The sequence below is a fragment of the Nomascus leucogenys genome, chromosome X (genome assembly GCF_006542625.1).
Source record: "Nomascus leucogenys isolate Asia chromosome X, Asia_NLE_v1, whole genome shotgun sequence".
NCBI lineage: Eukaryota > Metazoa > Chordata > Mammalia > Primates > Hylobatidae > Nomascus > Nomascus leucogenys.
Window position 1 is genome coordinate 550,346 of NC_044406.1, and position 15,101 is coordinate 565,446.

Below are 15,101 nucleotides of genomic sequence, written 5' to 3' on the forward strand. Positions count from 1 at the left end.
TGGGACTACAGGCACCCACCACCATGCCCGGCTAATTTTTGTATTTCCAGTAGAGATGGAGTTTCACTGTGTTGGCCAGGCCAGTCTCAAACTCCTGACTTCAAGTGAACCACCTGCCTTGGCCTCCCAAAGTGCTGAGATTACAGGTGTGAGCCATCACACCTGGCCTGTGAATATCTTTTACTAACACCACTGCTTGAAATTGATCTTAAAAAATTAAACCTTGGGCCAGGCACAGTGGCTCACGTCCGTAATCCCAGGACTTTGGGAGGCCGAGGCAGGCGGATCATCTGAGGTCAGGAGATCGAGACCATACTGGTGAACACGGTGAAACCCCGTCTCTACTAAAAATACAAAAAATTAGCCAGGAGTGGTGGCACATGTCTGTAATCCCAGCTACTCAGGAGGCTGAGGCAGGAGAATCCCTGGAACCCGGGAGGTGGAGACTTCAGTGAGCCGAGATTGCGCCACTGCACTCCAGCCTGGGTGACAGAGTGAGACTCCGTCTCAAAAAAAAAAAAAAAAAATTAAAAATTGATTCAAAAGTCTTTTCTGGCTGGGTGCAGTAGCTCACATCTGTAATCCCAGCAGCACTTTGGGAGGTAGAGGCAGGCGGATCACCTGATCCTTTCAGGGGTTTGAAAAGCTTCTTGGATCTTGCGAGAAAGAATTCCGAGTGAGTCCATAGAGTAAAGTGAAAGCAAGATTATGAAAGTAGAAGAATAAAGAATGTGTACTCCATAGATGGAGCATCCCCGAGAGCTGCTGGTAGCCCATTTTTATGGTTATTTCTTGATGATACGCTAAACAAGGGGTGGGTTACTCATGAGTTTTCTGGGAAAGGGGTGTCCAATTCCTGGAGCGGAATGACCATGTCATGGCATCTGTAAACCGTCTCTTAGCAGCTATTGCATTAGAATCAGTGTATCAGGACCAGAGAGGATGACCAGAGGTCACTCTTGTCGCCATCTTGGTTTTGGTGGGATTTGGCTGGCTTTACCACAACCTGGTTTATCAGCAGGGGCTCTGTGACCTGTGTCTTGTGCTGATCTCCTCTGTCATCCTGTGACTTAGAAGGCCTCATACATCTCCAAGGAAGGCAGCCCAGCAGGTCTCAGCCTCATGTTACACAGCCCCTATTCAAGATGGCAGAGCTTCTCTGGTTCTAATGCCTCTGAAAAATTTAGGGGATTGTTTTCTGAGCCCCAACACTGTGATCTTAGCAACTGAGCAATTCTCCCATCTTCATGTAACCAAAGACAGTGGATCACACAGCTTGGAAAGCTCGTACCGGGGAAATCGCACCCTGCAGCTGAGATTTTCTGAGGTGTCCCTTGCCGTTGTGCAAAAGGCATGTTTGAATGCTTGCATGAGGACAAGTGACTCCCTCATTAATCCCTCCAGGGGCTCAGTTCTGCCTCCAGCCGCTGTCTCATCACGCAGCCATGGGTAGCAGAAAGCCACACACCAAAATCTGACATTGGGCCTGTAAAAAATAAAGGTTCCTGTTCAAAGACTTCCCTCCCCATCTAATTAGGAATAAATAGTAACTTCTCTGAGAAGCAAACTTTATTCAAAGACTTGTGCTAACATTCTTAAATATCTGCTAGCCATGATAAAGAAATCAATGTACTTTATGCTCTTAGCTCCCACAATTTAGCCTAAATATCAGCCCTGGCATGCTTATACTGGCCCAAGCAAGCATTACGTCATAGCCTGTTCCTCTTCATTTAAAAGTGCTTTTACCTTTCTCAGTATTCCACAAGTTACTTCCTCCTTCCTTTGTTCTCCTCTGCCTTTGCCTCTTTTAAAAAGTTCCAAGTTGCTGGCCAATCGGGACAAATACAGAACGTGAGGTCCCATTCCAGCCAATGGAAACCGGACACAGCAGGAGGGTGGATGCGTCAAGTTATAAATGACCCTGTCCCCTTTGTTCGCTGTACTCTCATGGCAAAACTGCTGGAGAGTGTACCCTTTCTGCAGAAAGTAAAAAAGTGGCCTTGCTGAGGAAATTAATATTCAAGTGCTATTTCTTTATGGCACTGGGGAACAAGCATTTCAAACAGACCTGAGGTCTATGCAATTTCTGCTGGAAAATAAACCTCAGGTCTGCTGCCTTAGAAATAAATAAGGGCAGGACAGAAAGGGTGACAAGGGGGTCCTTAGCCATGGAGACTTTGCAAGATAATAAACAATCAAAACATAACTTTTTGGGGGTTGGGGTGGGGTAGGAGGGGATTGGAAAGGCTGACTACGTAATAAAGAGACTGGAAGAACTGGCCGGGCGTGGTGGTTCATGCCTGTAATCCCAGAACTTTGGGATGCTGAGGTGGGTGGATAACCTGAGACCAGGAGTTCAAAACTAGCCTGGCCAACATGGTGAAACCCCGTCTTTACTAAAAATACAAAAATTGGCCGGTCGTGGTGGCAGGTGCCTGTAATCCCAGCTACTCGGGAGGCTGAGGCAGGAGAATCCTTGAATCCGGGAGGTGGAGGTTGCAGTGAGCTGAGATCACGCCATTGCACTCCAGCCTGGATGACAAGAGCAAACCTCTGTCTCAAAAATAAATAAATAAATAAATAAATAAATAGAAATTTAAGAGACTGGAAGAATTAAGACAGGGAAATTGAGTAGTTCAGAGCTCAAGTCCCATCTCTGATCCAAGATAAACTATAAACCCCCAATTACTGTCAAGTTATCTTTTTAAGGCAAACTTCTCCAATCTCCTCACCCCAGGGGAAGAGAAGAGTCCAGGAAACAGATAGTTATTAAGTGCAGAGAGGCAAAGACTGGCTTTCCTGCTGGCATAAGCGTCTTTTAAATATCAGCTACAAGCATTCGGTTCTGAATCTCCAGCATTTGATTGATGGGTAAGAGGAATGGTTACTTGAAAAAGCAGAAAATGCATCATCCAAAGGCAGATTTTTCCAGAGTAAATGGAGGGGTTGGTTCTGTAATTACGGTTTTACACAGTAGCTGGAGAAGAGAGAACTAAGATTGTTTAAAAACACGGTGTGGGGGCAGGGGAAAAGCCAATACATTTCTCTACAGGAGGTGAAGAAAGAAATCCAAGAGGGGCACGTAGTTTCAGGAGAGATTCCCTGGGGTGAGGGTTAGGGATGAAGAAATATCCACACCAGAAATGGCAAAGAATGAATGCATGAAATGAATGAATGAAAGAAATATGCGGGAGGACATGCCCATTAAGGTTTGTAAATGAAGCCCTAAGGACTGACACAAGTGCTTGATATTGGGCCGGGCATGGTGGCTCACGCATGTAATCTGAGCACTTACGGAGACTAAGGCAGGCAGGTTGCTTGAGTCCACGAGTTCGAGACCAGCCTGGGCAGTATAGTAAGACCCTATATCTACAAAAAATACAAAAAGTAGCTGGGTGTGGTAAAGCACACCTGTAGTCCCAGCTAGTTGTGAAGCTCAGGTGGGAGATCATGTGAGCCTGGGAGGCAGACATGGCAGCGAGCCAAGATGGCGCCACCACACTCCAGCCTGAGAGGTGGGCATGGCAGCGAGCCGAACATGGCAGCGAACCAAGATGGCGCCACCGCTCTCCAACCTGGGAGGCGGACATGGCAGTCAGCCAAGATGGCGCCACCGCACTGCAGCCTGGGAGGCGGACATGGCAGTCAGCCAAGATGGCGCCACCACACTCCAGCCTGGGAGGCGGAGAGGGCAGTCAGCCAAGATGGCGCCACCGCACTGCAGCCTGGGAGGCGGACGTGGCAGTCAGCCAAGATGGGCCGCCGCACTGCAGCCTGGGAGGCGGACGTGGCAGTCAGCCAAGATGGCGCCGCCGCACTCCAGCCTGGGAGGCGGACATGGCAGTCAGCCAAGATGGCGCCGCGGCACTCCAGCCTGGGAGGCGGACATGGCAGTCAGCCAAGATGGTGCCGCGGCACTCCAGCCTGAGCGAGACAGGGACACTCTGTTCAAAAAAACAAAACAAAACAAAAATCATTAAATGAGTTTTCTTGTTGAATAAGAAACTGAACAAAAGCCACTTGCTGCTAAATCTGGACCTGAGAAAAGGGTATTTGAGTTCTCCATTTTTTGCTGATTATATAAAGCATTACTCTCTTGTTATTAAAAATCATGAAGACTGAACATATTTTGAGTGTTTATAAGACCGGGCATGACAGCTCACGCCTGTAATCCCAGCACTTTGGGAGACCGAGGCGGGCAGATCACGAGGTCAGGAGATCGAGACCATCCCAGCTAACACGGTGAACCCCGTCTCTATTAAAAATACAAAAAAATTAGCTGGGGGTGGTGGCAGGCGCCTGTAGTCCCAGCTACTCGGGAGGTTGAAGCAGGAGAATGGCGTGAACCTGGGAGGCGGAGCTTGCAGTGAGCCGAGATCACGCGGCTGCACTCCAGCCTGGGCAACAGAGCAAGACTCCGTCTCAAAAAAAAAAAAAAAAAAAAGAAAGGAGCCCTTTATAAGTTATTGTGATGGATAATGTAGGATGTACACGTGTCATATCTCGGTGTCCCGCCACCCAGCCTCCGTAGGCAGTGTCCTTTTATATTGATCGACAGGCAGTTTTTGCATTGATTTTTATCCACTTTGAGAGGTACTTATATAGAAGCAAAGACAATTGAGTGTTTTATGTTAACTTCCTATGAATCCGTTGCATTGCAACGTATTTCCATTGCAGGACATTAATGCATAATCAAATTGCCAATGAAAGTACGGAAACTCAATCGACTGCTCATAACCTAGTTGACTGGAGCTATTTTTCCAGTGCTCATTAAACCTGATGACAATCACTGTTTTAATGAGCAAGTACGGGTGGTATCCAATACATTTATAAGTATTATAACAATCCGTCATGTCTAAATTGAATTTTCCCTTTGGCAGTACAAACAACTCCATTACATTCTTTCTACGATATCTACGTTTAATATTCTTGATAACTATCATCTACATTTAATATTCTTGATAACGATCCGCCCACCAGGAACTCAGAAAATACTGTGAATAAAGAGAGGTCTTTTTTTTTTTTTTGAGACAGGGTCTCCCTCTGTTGCTAGGCTGGAGTGCAGTGGAGCAATCTCGGCTCACTGCAACCTCCACCTCCCAGGTTCAAGTGATTCTCCTGCCTCAGCATTCCAAGTAGCTGGGACTACAGGTGCCCGCCACCATGCCCAGCTAATTTTTGTATTTTTAGTAGAGATGGAGTTTCACCATGTTAGCCAGGATGGTCTTGATCTCCTGACCTGGTGATCTGCCCCCCCTCAGCCTCCCATAGTGCTGGGATTACAGGTGGGAGCCACTGTGTTGGCCCTTTTTTTTTTCTTTCTTTTTTTTTTTTGAGAGGGAGTCTTGCTCTGTTGCCCAGGCTGGGCTGGAGTGCAGTGCTATGATCTTGGCTTGCTGCAACTTCCACCTCCCGGGTTCAAGTGATTCTCCTGCCTCAGCCTCCCGAGTAGCTGGGACTACAGTCACCCGTCACCACGCCCAGCTAATTTTTGTATTTTTAGTAGAGACGGGGTTTTACCACATTGGCCTGGATGGTCTCGATCTCAAAAAGGGGTCTGAGTTTTTGCACTAAGAGAAAACAAGCAAAACAACCCAGGATATTGCAGGTATCTTGTGAATTCCAGCCGCATCCAAACACCCTGATACTTTTGCTCATAGACATGCAGGAGTGTGTCAGCTGTCCGACGTATCTCAGAACACAGGGGAACATGTGAAACCTTGAGTAAAATCCGAATCGAGATGGGATACCACACTCAAAACACGTTACACAACTTACAGTCCATACAGGATGATTTCATGGGATATGAATACATGGTTAGGAATAAAATAATGAAGAAGTGACCCAAAGTTACATAAGTTGAGAAACTCAAACCAAGACAGCCATGTTCACAGTGAGGCACGCCCATGCCTATAACACCTCCATGACTGAGGGATATCAGAGTGAAATAAAGAATTTCTTAAATAGCTAAAGAATCTATCATGGCCGGGCGTGGTGGGTCACGCCTGTAATCCCAGCACACTGGGAAGTCAAAGGGGGCAGATCATTTGAGGTCAGGAGTTCGAGACCAGCCTGACCAACATGGTGAAAACCCAGCTCTACAAAAAAATACAAAAATTAGACGGGTGTGGTGGCACTGCCTGTGGTCCCAGCTACTCGGGAGGCTGAGACAGGAGAATCACTTGAACCCAGGAGGCAGAGGTTGTAGTGAGCTGAGATTGCGCCACTGCACTCCAGCCTGGATGCCTGGGTGACAAGAGTGAAACTCTGTCTCAAATAAAATAGAACAAAACAAATTTAAGGGTCTCACAGGAAAGAAATCTTAAAGAATAGAAAATAATTTTGGAAGGTATGTGTCCCTCTTTTTTTTTTTGTCTCCAGGCTGGAGTGCAGTGGCATGATCTCCGCTCATTGCAACCTCCACCTCCATGGTTCAAGCAATTCTCCTGCCTCAGCCTTCCCAGTAGCTGGGACTACATGGACGTGCCACCATGCCTGGCAAATTTTTTGTGCTTTAGTAGAGACGGGGTTTCACCATGTTGGCCAGGATGGTCTTGATCTCCTGACCTCACAATCCACCCCTCTCGGCCTCCCAAAGTGCTGGGATTATAGACATAAGCCACTGTGCCTGCCCTTTTTTTTCTTTTTTTGAGAGACAGTCTTGCTCTGGAGTGCAGGCTGGGCTGGGCTGGAGTGCAGTAGCATGATCTTGGCCCACTGCAACCTCTACCTCCCAGGTTCAAGCAATTCTCCTGCTTCAGCCTCCCGGGTAGCTGAGATTACAGGCACGTGCCACCGTGCCTGGCTAACTTTTGTATTTTTAGTAGAGATGGGGTTTTGCCATGTTGACCAGGCTGGTCTCGAACTCCTGACCTCAGGTGATCCGCCCGCCTCGGCCTCCCAAAGTGCTTTCCATTGAAATTTATTTCACCATGGGGATGATTTGGTACAGCCAAGTTGAGGAGACAGGTTATCTCATGTGTAAAAACTCTGTTGGATTTTTGGAATATGTTACCACGTTGTGATTTATTCCTTTACAAGAACGCTAATTTTCCAAGCCAGTAAATCAATCTTGGCAATTAACACTAATTACTGGCAATGATTATATCAGGCGAAAGCCAAGAACCACATCTTTCATGCAAAAAAAAAAAAGCAGTGTATTTTATATTCAAGTGGTTCTCATATTTCAGCATGCATCAGAATCCCCCAAAGACCTTCTCCTTGCCAACCCCTGCTCTCCAAACTTTGGGTTTAGCAGATCTGGAGGATGGTCTGAGAATGGGAGCATCTTCGTTTCTTTTCTTTTTTTTCTTTTTTGAGAAAGAATCTTGCTTTGTAGCCCAGGCTGGAGTGCAGTGGCGTGATCTTGGCTCACTGCAACCTCCGCCTTTTGAGTCCCAGTTGAAGCAATTCTCCTGCCTCAGCCTCTCGAGTAGCTGGGATTACAGGTGTGTGCCACCATGCCCAGCTAATTTTTGTATTTTTAGTAGAGATGAGGTTTCTCCATGTTGGCCAGGCTGGTCTTGAACTCCTGACCTTATGATCCACCCGCCTTGGCCTCCCGAAGTGCTGGGATGACAGGCGTGAGCCACCATGCCCGGCCCACTCACCGTATATTTACTGAACTTCAGTCATATGTGACGCAGGGGTGACACAAGAACAGAAAAATCAGGGAGATGGAGATGGAGCTAACCAAGAAAACTGAAGCTGGTCGGCCAAATGGCCCAATGCACAATAATTCGGGGAACACACATCCAGGCAACTGCACATGAGTGGGAATATCTGGCTGTCCTACCACCATCTGGTCATCTAGTGGCTCCTCCTATGGTAATACAGAAGACCCTGGCTGAGGCGTGCTCCATTCTACCAAGGGGACCTGGGCGTATCTCATGGACTGAATTATGTCTCCCCAGATTCCTATCAAGTTCTAACTCTGAGGACCTCAGAAAGATGCACTTATTTGGAGATAGAGTCCTTTTATTTATTTTTTTATTATTTGAGACAGAGTTTCACTCTTGTTACCAAGGCTGGAGTGCAATGGTGTCATCTCGGCTCACTGCAACCTCCGCCTCCCGGGTTCAAGCGATTCTCCTGCCTCAGCCTCCCGAGTAGCTGGGACTACAGGCACCTGCCATGACGTTTGGCTAATTTTGTATTTTTTAAGTAGAGATGGGGTTTCACTGTGTTGTCCAGGCTGGTCTCGAACTCCTGACCTCAGGTGATCCGCCCGCCTCAGCCTCCCAAAGTGCTGGGATTACAGGCGTGAGTCACTGCGCCCGGCCGGAGATACAGTCTTTAATGAGGCGATTCAGGTAAAATGAGGTCACTAGGGTAGGTCCTGATCCAACAGGACTGAGGTCCTTATAAGAAGAGGAGATGAGGACACAGGCATACACAGAGGGGCAACCAAGTGAGGACACAGGGCGATGATGACATCTCCAAGCCCAGGAGAGAGGCCTGAGGAGGAACCAGCCCTGTCCACACATGGATCTCAGACTCCCAGCCTCCAAGACTATGGAAGAATCAATGTCTGTTGTTATAAGCTACACAGTCTGTGGTATTCTGTGAGAGCAGCCTGAGATGGACGAAGGCATCGCGTAAGAGGAGGATATATGAGGACACAGACACACACAGAGGGACGACCCTGTGAGGACACAGGGAGAAGACGGCGTCTACAAGTCCAGGAGAGAGGCCTCAGGAGGAACCAGCCCAGCCTATACCTGGATCTCAAACTTCCAGCCTCCAGGGCTGTGAGAGAATAATGTCTGTTGTTTATAATCTACCCGGTCTATGGTGTTCTGTGAGAGCAGCCTGAGATGGACTAAGACATCTGATAACAAGAGGAGATGAGGACACAGGCACACACAGAGGGATGACCCTGTGAGGACACAGGGAGAAGATGGCGTCTACAACCCAAGAAGAGAGGCCTCAGGAGGAACCAGCGCGGCCCACACCTTGATCTGGGACCCCCAGCCTCCAGGGCTGTGGCAGGATCAATGTCTGCTGTCTAAGCCGCTGGGCCCGTGGTATTTTATTATGGCAGCCCCAGCAAAGCAACGTTCTCTCCTTTACGAGGTCACTCCTAAGGTACGAACGATAAAAAAGGGGCCTGTTTGGAAAGAGTCAGTGCCGCCAACAAAGAACAGTCTCCAGGAAGCTCAGAGGAGGCATCTGTTAACACTCTCTCACCCTCTGCAGAGTAATCACACAGAAATGAAACGTGGCTCAGGTGAACGCCTGTCATCAATATTCATTTTACATAATCAAACTGGCGAAGAAAAGGAGGAGAACAGGAAAAGAAAAGTAGTGTGGGTTGACCTGTACGTCTCAAAAAAATACGGGGAAGTGGCCGGGCGCGGTGGCTCACGCCTGTCATCCCAGCACTTTGGGAGGCCTAGGTGGGAGGATCACGAAGTCAGGAGATGGAGATCATCCTGGCCAACATGGTGAACCCCCGTCTCTACTAAAAATATGAAAATTAGCTGGGCGTGGTGATGCACACCTGTAATCCCAGCTACTTGGGAGGCTGAGGCAGGAGAATCACTTGAACCCAGGAGGCAGAGGTTGCAGTGAGCTGAGATCACACCACTGCACTCCAGCCTGGGCGACAGAGCAAGACGCCGTCTCAAAAAAAATAAAATAAATAAACTAGATATATATTATATAAATTAAATAAAACAATACAAATAAATAAACAAAAAATGTTAGAGCCGGCTCTGGGTCTCAAGCCCTTTGACTCTGAAGTTCCCTGATCTGCTTTGCAATCTGTATTACTTTCCTGGGATTGTCCAAACAAATGAGCACAGACTGGATGGTTCAAAGTCACAGAAATTCATCCAGGGAATGGAAGCCTTCTGGAGACCAGAAGTCTGAAATGCAGGAGTGCACAGGGTCGTGCTGTCTCTGGACAATCTTCTAGGGGAGGAATCCTTCCTGCCTCTCCCGGCTTCTGGGGGCTCCGGGCGTCCCTGATCCTTTCGTCAGATCACTCCGGTCTCTGCCTCGGTCTCCACAGGGCCTCCTCCTCTCTGTCTGTCCCCTCTTCGGTCTCTTTCCAAGAACGCCTGTCATTCCATTTAGGGCCCTTCTTACATGTAGAATGGGGTTGGAACAGTTACTATTATGTGTTAACTTGACTGGATCATGGGGTGCCTAGATGTTTGATTGAATGTTACTGTGGGGTATCTGTGAGGGTAGAGGGGAGGGTCCTTCCTGCTTCTCCCACCTCCTAGGGGCTCCGGGCATCCCTGGGCTTGTGGCCACATCACTCTAGTGTCTGCCTCCATCTCCATGTGGCCTTCTCTGTGTCTCTGTCTCTAAATTTTCTACTTTTTTTTTTTTTTTTTTTTGAGACAGAGTTTCACTCTTGTTGCCCAGGCTGGAGTGCAATGGCACGATCTCAGCTCACCACAACGTCCACCTCCCAGGTTTAAGCAATTCTCCTGCCTCAGCCTCCCAAGTAGCTGGGATTACAGGTGCGTGGCACCATGCCCAGCTAATTTTTTGTATTTTTAGTAGAGATGCGGTTTCATCATATTGGTCAGGCTGGTCTCGAACTCCTGACCTCAGGTAATCCACTCACCTTGGCCTCCCAAAGTGCTGGGATGAGCCAGTGTGCCCAGGCATTTTCTACTTCTTCTAAGGCCATCCATCATATTGAATTAAGCGTCCACCCTAATGATCTCATCTTCACTTAATTCCATCTGCAAAGACCCTATTTCTAAATTAGGCCTCAGTTATATGTATTTGGAGTTAGGATGTGGACCTAACTCTTCAGATAAGAGTTAATGGTGGTCGGGTGCAGTGGCTCATGCCTGTAATCCCAGCACTTTGTGATGCCAAGGCAGGCAGATCACCTGAGTTCAGGAGTTTGATTCCAGCCTGGCCAACGTGGTGAAGCCCCGTTTCTACTAAAAATACAAAAATTAGCTGGGTGTGGTGGTGCGTGCCTGTGATCCCAGCTACTCGGGAGGCTGAGGTGGGAGAATCATTGGAACCCGGGAGGCAGAGGTTGCAATGAGCCCAGATAGCACCACTGCACTCCAGTCTGGGCAACAGAGTGAGACTTGTCTCTTTCAAAAAATAAAATAAAATAATAGTTAATGGCATATAAGCAATACCATCAAAGCCTTTCTTTAATATGGTTTTTATAGGAATAAAAACTCTCTTGTTAATTGCACTTGGTAATATATGCTTCCTCAGCTTTCTCAGGTGATAATGAGGCTCAATTCTTATTAAGTGCATGAATCTGCTTTGTAACATCTAAAGTGTTTAGTAAGTAGCTGTCATTTCTGTTGGGTGGGGTTGTTCTGGATGTGATCCGCTTATCTTCATTATTTAAAACAGAGATCTCGGCTGGGCACGGTGGCTCATGCCTGTAATCCACGCACTTTGGGAGGCTGAGACGTGAGGATTACCTGAGGTCAGGAGTTCGAGACCAGCCTCACCAACGTGGCAAAATCCTGTCTCTACTAAAAATACAAAAATTAACCGGACGTGGTGGGGCTTGCCTTTAGTCCCAGCTGCTCGGGAGGGTGAGGCAGGACAATTGCTTGAACCCAGGAGGCAGAGGTTGCAGTGAGCCAAGATCACACCACTGCACTCCAGCCTGGGAGACACAGTGAGACTCCATCTCAAAAAAAAATGAGTAAATAAAACAGACTGCTTTGATCAACATCAACCCCAAAGTGAGCTCTCACTTGGGGTTGAGAGACAGGCGGCCCTCCACTGGTGCTGTACTATGAAGGGGTGTTCCTGTGTGTCTCTGGCAAGCGGCAATGCCTGCCAAGGCAGCTCACGTTTCCCAGGTTCTCTACCCCATGCCTTGCCTTGCGGTTCTCTAACCCATGCCTTGCCTTGCTCAGTGAGTCGTGTCTGCAGCAAGTGCTACTGGCTGTGCCAAGACTCCTCGTTCCCTCCTCCCATACACCACGCACCACGCACATGCGTGGAGCCCCGAGTGGGCATCACGGAAGGCTGGCCCCCACACGCCCAGCCCAGCCTCAGGCCTGGAGTCAGGGAAGCCAGTCATGGCAGGACTGTTCTTGCCAGTGGGTCCAGGCAAACCCTTCAGCATGAAGCCCGAGGCAGGAGGGCTACACAATCCTGCAGAGAGTCCTGAGCTGAGAAGAAAGCTGAGAAACACGCATTGCTTCCTCTGGGTGCTGTCATGCATGGGTGTGAAAACAGGAAATGCCCCAGCCAGCACACACACCTCACCTGTGCACACTGGCACGCACACAACTCACCTGTGCACACGAGCACTCATGCACCTTATCTGTGCACACTGGCACGCACCTCACCTGTGCACACTGGCACACGCAGCATACACATCTCACCTGTGCACACTGGCACGCACACAACTCACCTGTGCACACGAGCACTTATGTACCTTATCTGTGCACACTGGCACGCACCTCACCTGTGCACACCTGCACACACAGCTCACTTGTGCACACGGGGACACACACCTCACCTGTGTACACAGGCACGAAGACCTCACCTGTGCACACTGGCACACACACCTCACTTGTGTACACGGGCAAGCACACCTCACATGTGCCCATGGGCACGAAGACCTCACCTGTTCCCACCACGGTACACACACCTCACCTGTGCATACTGGTACACACCTCACCTGTGCACATTGGCACACACATCTCACCTGTACACACAGGCAGGCAGACATGCCCTTGCTTCCTCAGGGCACCATGAAGGAGAAGCAGCCCCTCCTGGCCACAAGCTCTGCTCTCTGTGCATTCCTCTCACCCGCCCTTCCCTGTACAGCCTGCTGCTTCCTCAGCTGCCCGGAGAAGATGAAGTCCTGGCCAGCCTCGCTCCTTCCCTCCCACGACTGGCAGGGTTCACACTTCATGCAGGATCCCATCGAGGCCGTCTCCCTCATCCCACACCCTTCAGCAGAGAGGCTCACAGACGCAGAAGCTCAATCCGACAAAACAGATGGGCCAAGGTATCCTAGGAGGCCCCCGCGGCCCTCCCTTCGTTACATCCTGCCCCTCACTGTGCAGGGAAATGCACCGTTAGGAGCTGGCAGGGCCTGTGCCCCTGGGCTCACCTCCTCACAGTCCTGAGGGTACTGCAGGGCCTGGGGATGGGGAGGGCGCCCACCCTGCTGTACATTCCAGAGGCTGGCCCCAAAATCTGATGCTGGCACAGCCAAGCAGCCAGTTCTTTCCGAGGGTGGCGTTAACGCTTTGTGATCTTAGGGCTGCAGAGAAATTCAAAGGCAAGTCCTACTGTATGCTCTGACTGTCTCTGTCTCCAAATTCCTAGGTGGAAATCCTCATCCCCAGTGAGATGGTGTTAGGAGGTGAGGCCCTTGGTAGGTGATGAGGTCACGATGGGGGAGACTCAAGTATGGAATCAGTGCGCTTACAAAAGGGACCCCAGAGAGCTCCCTCGCCCCTTCCACTGCCTGACGACACAGTGAGAAGGTGTCATCTGTGAACTAGGAAGCAGGTTCTCGCCAGACCCTGGCACACTTTGATCTTGGACTTCCAGCCCCCAGAACCGTGAAACATAAATGTGTGTTGTTTATAAGCCACCAAAACTATGGAATTTTTCTTTTTTTTTTTTGAGATGGAGTTTTGCTGTTGTTACTCAGGCTGGAGTGCAGTGGTGTGATCTTGGCTCACCACAACCTCCGCCTCCTGGGCTCCAGCAATTCTCCTGCCTCAGCCTCCCGAGTAGCTGGGATTACAGGCACCCGCCACCATGCCCAGCTAATTTTGTATTTTTAATAGAGACAGGGTTTCACCATGTTGGTCAGGATGGTCTCGATCTCCTGTCCTTGTGATCTACCTGCCTTGGCCTCCCAAACTGCTGGGATTACAGGCGTGAGCCACCACACCCGGCCTGCTGCAATTTTTCTTTTATCAGCTTAAACAAACTAAGATGATTATTCCCACAGAGGAATCGTTTTTATCCTTAAGGCGGGGTTAGGAGGAATTCACAAGAGACCTGTCAATGGACAGACAGTACATTGTGTGTCGACAGGAGTCCACACCAATGCCACCTGCAGATGTAGTGCCTGACATTCCCATGGGGGCACAAGAGAAGGTTTAAATATATCTGTTTTCCTTTTCTATGTCTGACCTCTGTGTTTCTTGTCCCTTCTAAAAAATAAAGTAACAATACTATGGCACATTGCTAAGTTACCCAAGGACAGCAAATGGCTGGGGATGTACATATCCCACAGCACCGTGCCAGGAGCACATGTGCCCAGCAGATGCAGGCAGCACCGTGCCCAGAGCACCTGTGCCCAGCAGATGCAGGCAGCACCATTTCCAGAGCACGTGTGCCCAGCAGACACGGAGCAGTGTGCCCAGAGCACCTGTGTCCAGCAGATGCAGAGAGCACCGTGCCCAGAGCACCAGTGCCCAGCAGATGCAGGGAGCACTGTTCCCAGAGGACCATGCCCAGCACATGCAGGGAGCACCAGTGCCCAGCAGATCCAGGGAGCACCATTTCCAGAGCACGTGTGTCCAGCAGACACAGGGAGCACCGTACCCAGAGCATCTGTGCCCAGCAGATCCAGGAAGCACCATTTCCAGGGCACATGTGCCCAGGAGACACAGAGAGCAGTGTGCCCAGAGCACCGTGTCCAGCAAACACAGGGAGCAGTGTTCCCAGAGGACCAGTGTCCAGCAGATGCAGGGAGCACTGTCTCCAGAGCACCAGTGTCCAGCAGACGCAGGGAGCAGTGTCTCCAGAGCACCAGTGTCCAGCAGACGCAGGGAGCACTGTCCCCAGAGTGCCAGTGTCCAGCAGACGCAGGGAGCACTGTCCCCAGAGAGCCAGTGTCCGGCAGACGCGGGGAGCACTGTCCCCAGAGCGCCAGTGTCCGGCAGACGCGGGGAGCACTGTCCCCAGAGCGCCAGTGTCCGGCAGACGCGGGGAGCACTGTCCCCAGAGGCCAGTGCGGCAGACGGGGAGCACTGTCCCCAGAGCGCCAGTGCCCGGCAGCCGCGGGGCGCACTGTCCCCAGAGCGCCAGTGCCCGGCAGACGCGGGGAGCACTGTCCCCAGAGCGCCAGTGCCCGGCAGACGCGGGGCGCACTGTCCCCAGAGCGCCAGTGCCCG

General features: G+C 50.0%; 1 protein-coding gene across 2 annotated transcripts in view; it reads right to left on the reverse strand.

Moving 5' to 3' along the window:
* The window catches only part of DHRSX (dehydrogenase/reductase X-linked), a 326,527-nt gene that overhangs the window by 30,398 nt on the left and 281,028 nt on the right, over positions 1-15,101 (reverse strand). The gene's annotated exons all lie outside the window — the stretch shown is intronic.